The sequence below is a fragment of the Gobius niger genome, assembly GCF_951799975.1.
Source record: "Gobius niger genome assembly, chromosome: 22".
Lineage (NCBI taxonomy): Eukaryota > Metazoa > Chordata > Actinopteri > Gobiiformes > Gobiidae > Gobius > Gobius niger.
Window position 1 is genome coordinate 5,127,512 of NC_136873.1, and position 13,899 is coordinate 5,141,410.

The 13,899-nt window shown below is 38.8% G+C and overlaps 1 protein-coding gene across 4 annotated transcripts in view; it reads left to right on the forward strand.

Annotated features, from left to right (window-relative positions):
- tcf4 (transcription factor 4) overlaps positions 1-13,899 on the forward strand; it is a 207,657-nt gene that overhangs the window by 96,306 nt on the left and 97,452 nt on the right. Inside the window, exon 1 of one of the 4 annotated variants that reach the window (XM_079581251.1) lies at positions 8,273-8,278. The exons of the other annotated variants lie outside the window; for them this stretch is intronic. The gene's annotated coding sequence lies outside the window, so the exon portion shown is untranslated. Of the gene's footprint in view, positions 1-8,272; positions 8,279-13,899 lie in introns of those variants that run through there. 4 annotated transcript variants of the gene reach the window in all.

The following is a 13,899-nucleotide window of genomic DNA, read 5'->3' on the forward strand; positions in this document are numbered from 1 at the left end:
GTCCAGTGTTGCATTCAATCTTTACCAAGATCTTCTAATGATGATGGGAGAGTGTGACCGCTGCACAAAGCCTTCTCCAGCACATCCCAAAAGATTCTCAATGGGGTTAAGATCAGGACTCTGTGATCTGCTGAGCCTAGATCTGAGCAAATGCAGCAGTTTGTTATATCCAGGTAAAGGACACGTTTGTATCATGTCGGGCTAAGAGTTGAAGCAGTAGCGCTAAGTGAAAGAATAGGAACAATAATCCTGGCGGCATGAAATAATGTGAGTTTTCTCTGAGTGGTGAGATGCTCTTCTGTTGAGTTTTGGACGAATCGAGAAAAGTAGAAGCTAAACTTGAGCTGCAGTCTACCCTCCGCATTCGGTTTGTGAGTAATGGATCAATGGATCACACTTGCACATGGTATTAACTGCATGTGACAGAAGCTGTTTTACATTACTTTAAATCGCTTTATTATACGGCTCTTCACAACGTAAGTAGAAGCTCCGTTGATTTGAATGGGATTTTCCAACGTTCTACCGGTCATTATTTTCTGATAAAGAACCTCTGAAAAAAATAATGACGCTGCCAATGGCAACGGAGTTGGTGCTTTCATATCACTCCGCACGTACGTAGTAGCGACACTATCTGTCCCGTCACTGAGAGAGAAGTTGTGGGAATCGCTCGTGAAGTTAGCGTGAGTCTGACTTTCAACTTACCCAGAGATTCACCATCATTCCTCCAACTGCGCTTTAACTAAGTAGCTAGGCTAAGCTACTAGCCTTGCTGCTTCTAGCCTAGCAAAACGTAGCCGAGCAACGCGCAAACTTTTGGGAACTATTTGTCGCGGAAGTCATTAAAGTCATTAAGGTCATTCAGCTTTCAAAAAAGTGTACGAAGTTTATGTTGTGTGTGTTCAGTTGGCAAATGGCCGTATGATAAGCGGGATAATTATCGGGAAAATAAGCACCTTCAGGGCGAAACAAGACCGGTTCGCCCTGTCGGTACTAATATTCCCGATAATGACCAGCGTTCTATACATTATCCCTTACTTATTTAGTTTTAAATCATTGCAGAATAACACTTTTGTTGAAGATACTCCTTGAATGTTGTGTTGTGTCAAAAATGTCTGCATCATGATTACTATTTTTTATAGCCGCTATTAGACTACTTTCATTATATATTCTACTTATTTATTTTTTTGTATATCAGCAAAATTACGCGTTAATATTTCCCGGTCGGGCCCCCTCTGTTGTGGGGCCCCAGTAGTCCCTATGTTGTGTCAGCTCCGCCCCTGTTCCTGCTCTGTCTGCAGCTGTTCATCACGCTGAGCTCCCGACAACTCTACAGACCAAACTTTAGCCAGGATAACGGACTTTTCTGTTGCTTTTATACCGGGCAGATTCAGAGGATCGGATCAGAGGAAATAATGTGTGAAAAAGCTAAAGTGTGCACTGTTAGAGAAGTAAACGGGCCCAGTCCTGCTCTTCTCTAAAACCTACACGGTAAGAAAAATAGTGTTCATTTATGGTACTGTAAATTTACGATATTGTTAAATTTCTTAATATAACAGCTTGGAGCCGTATAAATGTTACAGTATTCAACCATAAATATTTCAATTTTATCAGGGTTGCCTTAATATGTTCTGGCATAATGTGACGGTGAACTACTGTAATCATATTCAGCGGTAAACTACAATATTAATTACCTACGGCGTCATGCTGATAGAAGTAACTTGGCTTTTCAAAATAAGACTTCAAATGCAATACCGAGGAACATAGATCCAGACGGCATCTCGTCATAGAAGGGGGCGTGGCCTCGCCAAGGGGGAAAATAGAATCTTTAGAGAAACACAATTTTTTACTCTTTTTAGACGTTTTCTGGTGGAATATGAACTTATTTATCACATACAAACAAAGTCAAGTGTAAATCGGGCCCATATGGATATTCTCTCACAGCAGATTGTTCAGTAGAAGTGAAAAAATGGCAGTCGTAGCTAGCGCTAGCTAACATGTAGCATCATGTTAGCATTCTCCGCTTTTTTTAAATGTGTATTTATGGGCTGTTGAACCACTTTGCTCCTCCCCATGTCTTTGTATCTTTATTTAGTAGAAACTATATTCATTTTTCAGCATTTGTTAAAGTAGTTTTTGAATAATTAGAGAAAGTTTAGATTTTTCTCAATTGTTTTCCCCCTTAACTGTTTTCAAACATGACCATATATGGGCGAATCCAGAGATGCCGTCTGTATCTATACTATCCAAAACAGTTTAACTACAAAACTTTAAACATTTTGAAAAATAATATGTTCCCACATGACCAAATTTGTCTTTTTTTTCCCCTTTTCCACCAGTTAGATAAAGCCCTGTCTATAGTCAATAAGGTTTTTTACCAGTTTCCCAGTTGTTTAATTGCGTTTTATCACGGGACCATTTAGATTCTGATATGTTTTGCACACCTCTGAATGAATTTCAAGGTCATAGAGACTTCCTCTTGTATTCAAGGTTGAAAAGATGATATGCAGAAAGACCGCACTTGAAGCTTCGCCTTGGTAAAACACAAAAGAATGAGTCAGTACAGCCGACAGACAACGCTCCTGTCGACTGATGGAATTCAAGCCAACCACCGTCCATCCAGTATTCAGCTCATGTTCAACTGCTGTCAAACAGAAAACCACAAAAAAGAGAAGTGAACGTTCCACCTGCTTCTAAGAAATGTACAAATGTGTTCTTTAGTGTCAGGTCATTGTTAGAAATCAGAAAGGTCAATCACCCACGTGGTTAAACAAACTCAACAAAAATTGATAAAATACAATAGAATAAATGGGTCTGCTGGAATATGAACTTATTTATCACATAAATAAAGTCAAGTGTAAATCGGGCCCATATGGATATTTTCTCACAGCAGATTGTTCAGTAGAAGTGAAAAAACGGCAGTTGTAGCAAGCGCTAGCTAACCGTTAGCATTAGCCCGATGCTAACATGTAGCATCAGGTTAGCATTCTCCGTTATTCATGTATTTATGGGCTGTTGAACCACTTTGCTCCTCTCCATGTCTTTGTATCTTTATTTAGTAGAAACTATATTCATAATTCCACGTTTGTTAAAGTAGTTTTTGAATAATTAAAGAAAGTTTAGATTTTTCTCCAAATTGTTTTCCCCCTTAACTGTTTTCAAACATGACCATATACGGGCGATTCCAGGGACGCCGTCTGTATCTATTGTAATTATTCTTATTATTCTTTATTAGGGTCCCCATTATCTCACAAAGTGGTTGCTAGTCTGACATAATAAATGTATAAAATTACAAAACAGTTCAAATGGAAAACATGAATGTTGAACTTTTCACATTTATCACACGATCATAGGACACTTATTGGACATGGTTATATTACTCACATATATTGAGCTAGTTGACTCTTTACTTTCAGCTTGAAACGTGGTTTACTTTTAGTGTTTCTAACATGAAAAGGAAGCGAGTTCCAGGCCTGCCCTTCTGTACAGAGCAGCCCTTTTCATCGAGTTACTCTTGTGTCTGGGAACAACCAAAGAGTTGTCTGTCATATCTGTGACCAAACCGGCTGAATACCAGAAATAAGTTCTTATTTTTCCCCTAAAAAGTAATAATGTTTTACCTGCAAAGTTTTCTTGAGAAAATAAATCTTATTTTAGGAAATAAAATCTAGCCATTTCTTGTTCAGATATATTTGCTAAAAACACGCTATTTTTTCTTGTAACAAGAAAGAAAAACTTTTTGAATCTTCTTCAGTTTTAGACAAAGAATATTTTTTCTTATTTTAAGAAAAACTAAGATCAACAACTCTTAATGTAAGAACTGATTCTCACAGAGAGATAATACATTCCATTCTTTAAAGTGGGCGGCTCGGTGGCACAGCGGTTAGAGCCTCAGCTCCACAGCACGAAGGTCCTGGGTTCGATTCCCACCAGGACGGGGCCTTTCTGTGTGGAGCATGTTCTCCCTGTGTCTACCACTAAAAACATGTACAATAGGTGAATCCTCCAGCCAGGTGATTCTGACCATCAGCCTGGCTCCACATCATGGAGACGGGTCCACAGGCACAGGCAATATTTTCCTTAAATATTAGTATTTATTAAGAACATTTTGCTCAAAAATGTGTGTAATTTAGAACATTTTACTTAAATCAAGCAACATTTAAGTAAAATATCCACAATTTTTCACTAAATAAGAATGTTTTCCTTAGATTATTCCATTTTCTGAGGACATTTTGCTTAATTCTAACTATTTATTTGCTTAAATTTAGTGTTTCTTTCTTGTTTTATGATGAGAAAAATATTCTAGAAATAAGAATTCTTGGCAAGAAAAAAATGCTGACCCCATTGGCAGAATTTTTTCCTTAAAACAAGACAAAAACGTCTTATTTTAAGATTTTTCCCTTGGAGGGTACTTTTTTGCAGTGTGCTATGTGATTGAAAAAAGCAGAATACCCCCTCTTTAAGAAAACCGTTTATTACTGGAAAAAATGACCACGTTTTGACGGTAGTTTTTGACAGTGTAGGCATCAGGAAACAGCCAGACTTCACCCTGTCAGCAGAGAAGGAGGAACAGGGGAAGATCAAAGTGAGATGGCTCTAAAACAAAACGGTAAACGCTCCTAATGGAAGCCGGTGTCGCTCGCCGCTGCGCTGGGTGGGGAAAAGCCCCCGATCGCGCCCTCACAAGCGGCTCCGCGTCGTTGGCACGGCGGATAAAAGCCGAGGATCTGGCGCCTTTAGTGTTGCCGCGGCGCCGCTCTCACCTGGCCGCGTGGATTGCGAGCGTTTGAGTCGTCTCGATGGCAGACAGGTGTTCATTTTCATAATGGATGCGTCTCTCCAGATACCACCCACCGCCGCGCTGCCACGGGGGCCCGCGCATCGCAGCCTCGCCATCCCCCCCCCACCCCCCCCTCTCCGCTCGCCGTTTCCTGGGCCACGCTCAGAGATTTCATTTCTCAGCGCTGGGGACCTTTTCCACAGCTCTCTCTGATCAAAAATACAACAAAAAGATATGTGTTCTGTGAATTATTTACTCACCCAGTTAGCCCAGTTAGCACAGTTAGCTCAGTTAGCCCAGTTAGCTTATCGCCTACAGCTCATTGTTGATGAAAAGTCTTCGAAAAAACTACAAATCCGACTCAGTGTGTGATCATCATTTTATTTGCCAGCTTTATTGCCATTATTTTTTCATAATACTTGTTTTCACGTAATCAATCCGAGTTAAAGCCGTGCTAAGTAACTTGTTTACCTTAATAAATCCTCTCCGTAGTCCGTGTGGGGGTAATACAAGTGTTTATGGGATGATTGGAGGGTCTTTCATCGCCCCCTGGTGTCTCTGGACAGAAAACCATGTTTGTAACTTGACTGCCACCGGACCGGAGTCACCAATACACACTAATGGAATCACGAAGAAGAAGCTAACATGCTAACGGGCGAAGCTAACTGCGGGCTAGCGCCACTTAACCTCAGCATTTTCTCTAGTTCAGCCATACCCAAATCCTGTAGGCCAGTGTAACGCCTCATTTGAAAGCTAAGACCTACAAAACTAAATTGATCTTTTTACTCACGTTAGCAGATTTTTTTTTAGCACTTTTTTTGTTGGGCAGTCGTCTCATTTTTGTCAAATTTTCGTGACTTTTTTGTCACTTTTTCGTCAATTTTTTTGATTTTTTTCTGTCCATTTTTTCGTCAATTTCTTATCACTTTTTTGCCCATTTTTTCCTCCATTTTTCGTCATTTTTTTTTATTTTTTTTCTGTCCCTTTTTTGTCAAATTATTCAAATTTTTTCGTCAAATTCTCATCAGTTTTTTGTCCATTTTTCCCTCAATTTTTCATCAATTTTTTCTCACTTTTTTGTCCATTTTTTCGTCCATTTTTTGTCAATTTTTTCGATTTTTTCCTGTCCCTTTTTTGTCACTTTTTCGTCAAATTATTCACATTTTTTCGTCAAAACTTATCACTTTTTTCTCCATTTTTTCCTAAATTTTTTGTCAAGTTTTTCTCACTTTTTTGTCAAATTTGTGTCCATTTTTTGTCACTTTTTCATCAATGTTTTCTCACTTTTTTCCCATTTTCATCCTTGTTTTCGTCTCAGTTTTGTCGCTATTTTCACACTTTTTTTCCAGAAGCTTCAAGTTTGGGGTAAAGCTCGGTTCAGGCGGGTAGTAAGGGGTTAAACAGTATTTACAGCCAAGTTTGAGTGAAAAAAAATAATTTCCATTGTATAATTGGATGCACAGTAACCCTCTCTCCCTTCGCCTTTCCTGTCAGCGTAGTATTTACTCTCCAAGACCATTAACAAGTTAAAAAATCACAACTTGCTACGACACCTGCAGTTCCGCTTACAGCCTCTAGGGGCAAGAGTTACTTAGCACGGCTCAGGGTGTGATTATTGTTACAGTAGCTTTATGTAGACGATGGTATTGACTTTATTTGTGCGTATTTCTTGTTCTCACATAGGAGAGGATCTTCATTGTAATATTAGTGATATTTCAGCATTTGTTCCATATTTTCCTTGTAACTGTTGATTGAGACGTTGGCAACAGAGTAGTGAAGCTTCTCCGTTTCGCGTTGACATTTAACAAGTTTATTTGGGAAACATCTGCCAAATAACGCGGTTTATTGAAGCTTTACATTTGTTTGGTGTCACGTAGGGCGGAGCCATCTCTGAAAGCTCCTTCTTGGGTTTCCAGTTGAAAGTCCAGCCCGGAGCTCCAAGATTAGCATCGATAAGTATCTGTTTGAATTCTATGGAGTCAACATTAAGACTTCGTTCTGTGTCCTCTGACTAAATGTGTCATTAAGTGGAATCTAAATGTCTTTGAGGAACTCGGGGTTAAATGAAAATGAGAACATTGACAGATGAGCTGAAGGTCCAGCGTTGAGTTTCAGAAGACGAAGCGTTAGGGGAGGACACTTTATGGGGGAAGAACTCGGCGCTTATTGAGAAAAGGGGTTTGTGTGTGAGCGCCTTGTTTCAGTTTTCTAAAACAGACCCTTTCACTGATCTGTAACACACTCACATCCCAAACACAAACCCGTGGAAACGCAGGTCTGAGACTTACATGCATTTACTGTATTAACACACTGAGTGCCAACAATCCAGACCATTTTTCATGATATTTGTAGCACCATGACCATGACCATGTCCTTAACTAGCAGAGCCGGGTCGTAACACCACAGTGTATTCTATGTTACAGCTATGGACACACAGACTCTAAGCTCTCAGTAGGTGTAAACATTTTAATTCTATGAGCCTCGGTTACTGAGAAATCAAAGCTAAACAGAGGCTATATTTGATCAAAATCACTGATTAACTCCTCTCTCCTCTCTGGACAGACACTAACGTTATGTGAAGAGGCAAATGCCGAAATATATTTGTTTCAAGCACATTTTCAACGCCAACATTATTGACATGTTTTGAAACACCGCGTGTTATCGATCGCTTTTTATGGCGTGTGCATCTAAACAGCCTGGTTCTCGGATTGAAGACTTTAACAGGATGTTTCTCAGCCGTTCTTGGACTGATTGTAACCATTTGAAAACTCGTTAAAATCTCTTTCTTTTATTACATTCATGTCTTCTTGAGTAACAAATTTTAGTTTTTTGGTTTCTTTTTGAAAGACACTAGGTTCAAATACCTTACGCCAAGGGTGTCCAAAGTGCGGCCCGGGGGCCAAATGCGGCCCTCAGACCAATTTATGTAGGCACATCACCAGAGATGGACCTTTTTATTTGAAATGTAATAATTCTATACAATTCTAACCTAACAACTAACATTTTGCTGTGAGACAGAGCTGGCATGAAGGTTTTAAGCTTAAATAGAGGTGTGGGGCACAATTTAAACGTCTGCTAGTCGAAGGTTTTGCGGCACTAACTACTGATCTACGGCCCTTCACCCCGTGTACACTTCAATATGCGCCCCCCATGAAAAAAGTTTGGACACCCCTGCCTTACGTGTTTTCACGGACAAGGAACTACGTCCGTCTTCGTCAGAGGCGTCTCCCGACGTGCGTGATGCGTCTCTTATTGGGATGTTGTTCTTCCCAGGCGTGGCCACACTGACATAAGCAATAAAACTGTCACTGTGGCCACGCCCTCCGACGAGTGCTGGTTATTGGAGAAGTGTGTCCCATGTGAGCGCCAGGGTACTTGTGCTCTTCCGTGCCCACGATCCTCGCCCCCTCCCAGTCCATAATATGTAATAAAAGAAAGACCCTGTCACTGATCTGTCACACACTCACATCCCAAACACACATCAGACCAGTGGAAACGCAGGTCTGTGACTTACATACATTTACTGTACTAACACTCCAGACCATTTTTCATGATATTTGTAGCACCACAGCGTATTCTATGTTACAGCTATGAACTCATGCTATGGCTCGTTTGAAAGACGAGACTCTAATCTCTCCGTAGGTGAAAACGGTTTAATTCTATGAGCCTCAGTTACTGAGAAATCAAAGCTAAACAGAGGCTAGTTTTGATCAAAATCACAGATTTTTTTCTAGATTCGGAGATAATTAGTGTTTTATGAAACTCTCCTTTCTGATAAACTCCTCTCCTCCTCTTTCCTCCTCTCTGGACGGACAGTAACATTATGGGAAGAGGCAAATGCCTAAATATATTAGTTTCAAGCCAATTTTCAACAACATTGTTTTGAAACACCGCGTGTTTTCGATCGCTTTTTATGGCGTGTGCATTCAAACAGCCTGGTTCTCGGATTGAAGACTTTATCAGGATGTTTCTCAGCCGTCCTTGAACTGATTGTGACCATTTAAAAACTCAGGGAAAAGTTAAATCTCAACTGTTTCGTTTTGTACATGAGAGAAGTGTCGGGTTTACAACTGTTTGCTACGCAGCACCACAAAAGAAACACAATAATGTATATGAAATGTCCAGATTGTGACTCTTCACTAGTTTTTGATCGTCATTTATTTCACTTCTGTTCATCACAGAGCTTTCCAAGGCTAATCCCTCACAAACAATGATCAGGGTCAACATTAGGCGGTTTCTCCCATAGACTTGTATCGGCCCCGGCTTATTATGACATCATCACATTCTACAGCGTGAACGTATTTAGCACGTTCTTTCAAAGTGCACTCAGCCTGAGAGAAAGTTGAACTCATTTCAGCTGAAGTAAAGTTCTCTGCTCGGAACCAAAGCTTCCTCGGTTTGCAGTTTGAAGCGTGGCCGTATCCACCCTCGAGGTGCCGACATTTGTAGTTTTTTTTCACCTCATTTTGAGTTGAATGATGAAAACCTTGAAGTGCGAGTGAATACAAGGACCAGGGGCTGGTTGTCACGGTTGTCACACTCCTTTTGTAGAGTCATCAGCACGACATCCCATAAGAACCACACATTATACATTCATGAAAGCTTAAACCCTCGGGATCACATTTTTAACCCTAACCTGTGTTAATAAGGCAAAGTCACTTATTTCGTTCAAACGGGTTTTCTCCACAAATATGATCAAATAGATTCAGAATAGCTGATACCATGAGGCTGCACGACGTACCTAAACGTACCAAAGTGAACAGTCAAGCTTCCTTCCTCCTGATTGGACCTGACAGGCTGGTTAACGAACAAATCTTGGGAATAAGTTATCTTTACTGGAATTGTTTAAGCTACTGACAGGAAGTGACATAGATAGACATAGATACAGTTCAGTTTGACTCACTGATTTTCCGTTAAGTGTGACGTCACGACTTCCGGGTACTAGCAGACCGGCAAATATGCGAGAAAAAACATTAAAAACTCTTAAAACCAATATTTCTGAAACTCAACAGAGAGGTGCTGATCCTACTTAGACTCATTAGCCAAAAATGCTGCACCTACTGCTAAAAAAGTAATACTAAAGTCACTACTTCCAGGTTAGCGTAGCTGCTGCGCCGTTAGCATTTATCTCCGCTAACCCGGATGTAGCGATTTTGGTAGATAATACTTTTACAGCAGTAGCTACAGCATTTTTGGCTAATGGGCCTGATAAATAAGTATGTTCAGTAACTCTCTGTCGAGTTTCAGAAATATTGATTGTGGTATTAAAGAGTTTTTTGTATTTTCTCGCACATCTGCGAACCCGGAAGTAGAGCTGTGACGTCACCACTTAACAAACGTATTGACAAGACATGGTTGTCACGGCAACAGTTTAAAATTGTCTCAATCTATAGATACAGACGGCATCTTGTCATAGAAGGGGGCGTGGCTTCGCCGAGGGGAAAATAGAATCTTTAGAGAAACACAATTTTTCCCTCTTTTTAGCCATTTTCTGGTGGAATATGAACTTATTTATCACATGAATAAAGTCAAGTATAAATCGGGTCCATATGGATATTTTGTCGCAACAGATTGTTCAGTAGAAGTGAAAAAAACGGCAGTCGTAGCAAGCGCTAGCTAACCGTTAGCATTAGCCCGATGCTAACATGTAGCATCATGTTAGCATTCTCTGTTATTTATGTATTTATGAGCTGTTGAACCACTTTGCTCCTCTCCATGTCTTTGTATCTTTATTTAGTAGAAACTATATTCATAATTCTGCATTTGTTAAAGTAGTTTTTGAATAATTAGAGAAAGTTTAGATTTTTCAAACATGACCATATATGGGCGAATCCATTGACGCCATCTTTATCTATATCAGTGTCCAATAAGGAAGTGAAACTAAATCACCAAAATGGTCCAAATCAAGAAAGCTGAGTAAAATGTTTTTGCCAAATCTTAAATATAATTGTGTTCACTACGTTTTAACAAAGACTGGGTCTAATGTGTCACATTAAAGTTTAGTAACATCTGCACATGTGTCCCACAAAAAGGAAACGACCATATTTGGATCACGGCGTCATCACAGTCACAAGCTTGCGTGCTATACGTAGATACCAAACATGTGTATTTGTGAATGAATATTAAAACTTGACCACTGTGTGAAAAAAAAAGTGTATTTATTTGAGTTGCAACATGAGGCAAACTAAGAATATTTCAGTGAAGTTTAAAACAGAATGTGGTTGGTGCACGCCGGCTGTATCCTTGCCTGCTGTGTTCTCGTCTGTGCGTTCAGACTCATGACAAATTTTGAACATATTTTTTGTGACATTTTAGGCACTTTTCATCATTTTTTTGTCATTTTTGTCATTTTTTGTAAATGTTTTGTCACTTTTTTTTGTCATTTTTTCGTCGTTTTTTTGTCATTTTTTGTCAATTTTTTATCATATTTTTGGCATTTTTTCTTCAATTTTATGTGACATTTTAGGCACTTTTTCATCATTTTTTGTCACTTTTTTGTCATTTTTTTGTCATTTTTTTGTCATTTTTTTGTCATTTTTTTATCATATTTTTGGCATTTTTTCTTCCATTTTTTGTGACATTTTAGGCACTTTTTCATCATTTTTTGTCATTTTTTTGTCATTTTTTTGTCATTTTTTGGTCAATTTTTTATCATATTTTTGGCATTTTTTCTTCAATTTTTTGTGACATTTTAGGCACTTTTTCATCATTTTTTGTCACTTTTTTGTCATTTTTTTGTCATTTTTTTGTCTTTTTTTTTGTCAATTTTTTATCATATTTTTGGCATTTTTTCTTCAATTTTTTTGTGACATTTTAGGCACTTTTTCATCATTTTTGTCATTTTTTGTCACTTTTTGGTCAAATTGTTATCATATTTTTGGCATTTTTCACCTGTACATTTATATTTACATATTTTGCCAGTGTAATGTGTTGTTACACAAAGTAAGTTGTGTCTCCTTGCATGTCATGTTCATTGTGGGATATTTTGAGATTAAGACAGAGATTAACTGTCATTTTTAAGCTTCAGTGCGAGTTTCTGTTGCATTAAAGGTTTTCTATAGTATCGTTTTTGAATATTACGCCGAACTTCGCTTCATAGATCTTTCTCAAAATGTACTTTTATTCACATTGTGACGACATCTCCACAACAGTAGCGCTTACAGACTCTGTGGTTTCCATTATGATCAATGTTGTTTCAGTTTTAAGTATTCTTCAATGCCTAAAAAAAAGAAGGGAACAATTTTCATTTTTTTGCCAGATTTTTTTTACTTTGAACTTGCCACCAACAAAAAAATCAATATCAATATTAATATTTAGCTATTTTTATCCTTTAAAGTTTGTATGACAGGTTTTAATGCTTTTGCAAATATGACTTATTTAGGTGGGTAACATCTGTTTTAAGTAATTATTATTTTATGTCAGTGAAGCAGTAATTTTAATGAAGAAATGTTGGGCAGCTACTGACAGGAAGTGACACAGACAAAGGTAAAGTTCCATAGATACAGACGGCATCTCTGGAATCGCCCATATATGGTCATGTTTGAAAACGGTAAAGGGGGAAAACAATTTTGAAAAAATCTAAACTTTCTCTAGTTATTCAAAAACTACTTTAACAAACGCTGAATTATGAACATAGTTTCTACTAAATAAAGATACAAAGACATGGGGAGGAGCAAAGTGGTTCAACAGCCCATAAACACATGAATAACAGAGAATGCTAACTTAATGCTACATGTTAGCATCGGGCTAATGCTAACGGTTAGCTAGCGCGAGCTACAGCTGTCGTTTTTTCACTTCGACTGAACAATCTGCAGTGAGAAAATATCCACATGGGCCTGATTTAGACTTGACTTTATTTATGTGATAAATAAGTTGATATTTCACCAGAAAATGGTTAAAAAGAGGGAAAATTGTGTTTCTCTAAAGATTCTATTTTCCCCCTCGGCGAAGCCACGCCCCCTTCTATGACGAGATGTCGTCTGGATCTATCTCGTCATAGAAGGGGGCGTGGCCTAGAATCTTTTGGGAAACACAATTTTCCCTCTTTTTAGCCATTTTCTGGTGGAATATGAACTTATTTATCACATAAATAAAGTCAAGTGTAAATCGGGCCCATATGGATGTTTTCTTACAGCAGATTGTTCAGTAGAAGTGAAAAAACGGCAGTTGTAGCAAGCGCTAGCTAACGTTAGCATTAGAACGATGCTAACATGTAGCATAGTGTTAGCATTCTCCGGGAAAACAATTTTGAGAAAAATGTAAACTTCCTCTAATTATTCAAAAACTACTTTAACAAATGCTGAATTATGAATATAGTTTCTACTAAATAAAGAAACAAAGACATGGGGAGGGGCAAAGTGGTTCAACAGCCCATAAATACATTAAAAAAACGGAGAATGCTAACATGATGCTACATGTTAGCACCGTGCTAATGCTAACGCTAGCTAGCACTTGCTACAACTGCCGTTTTTTCACTTCTACTGAACAATCTGCTGTAAGAAAACATCCATATGGGCCCGATTTACACTTGACTTTATTTATGTGATAAATAAGTTCATATTCCACCAGAAAATGGCTTAAAAGAGGGAAAAATTGTGTTTCCCAAAAGATTCTATTTTCCCCCTCGGCGAAGCCACGCCCCCTTCTATGACGAGATGCCGTCTGTATCTATCCCACTTTGTCAGTGTCCAATAAGGAAGTGAAACTATAAACATCACAAAAGTGGCCAAAATCTTAAATTGAATTATTATGTTTAAGCAGAAATGTTGTCCCGACCTGGTGAAGTGTGCCCATGCTTCAGGAGCGCCCCCTATAGGACGCACCCAGACGCAATGACCACACAGATCCATATGATATATATACTTGTAAGAAAAGCAGACTGCTGTACTTTTGCAAGATCTAAGCCGCCGTGCATTGTGGGGGAAAAACAAACAAACAGCTGTGCCTTGAGGTCGACTTCAGTGCCCTGTTGTTCGCCAGAGAAGCTTAGGCGGGAGCTCGAAGGAAGGGAACAACCCCCCCCCATCAGAACTAGCGAGACGACAGAACGCTGCAAAGGCTACTGTGTAAATGAGTTTTCTTTCAAATAACTATATCAGCCTTATATTTGAGTATGTAAGACA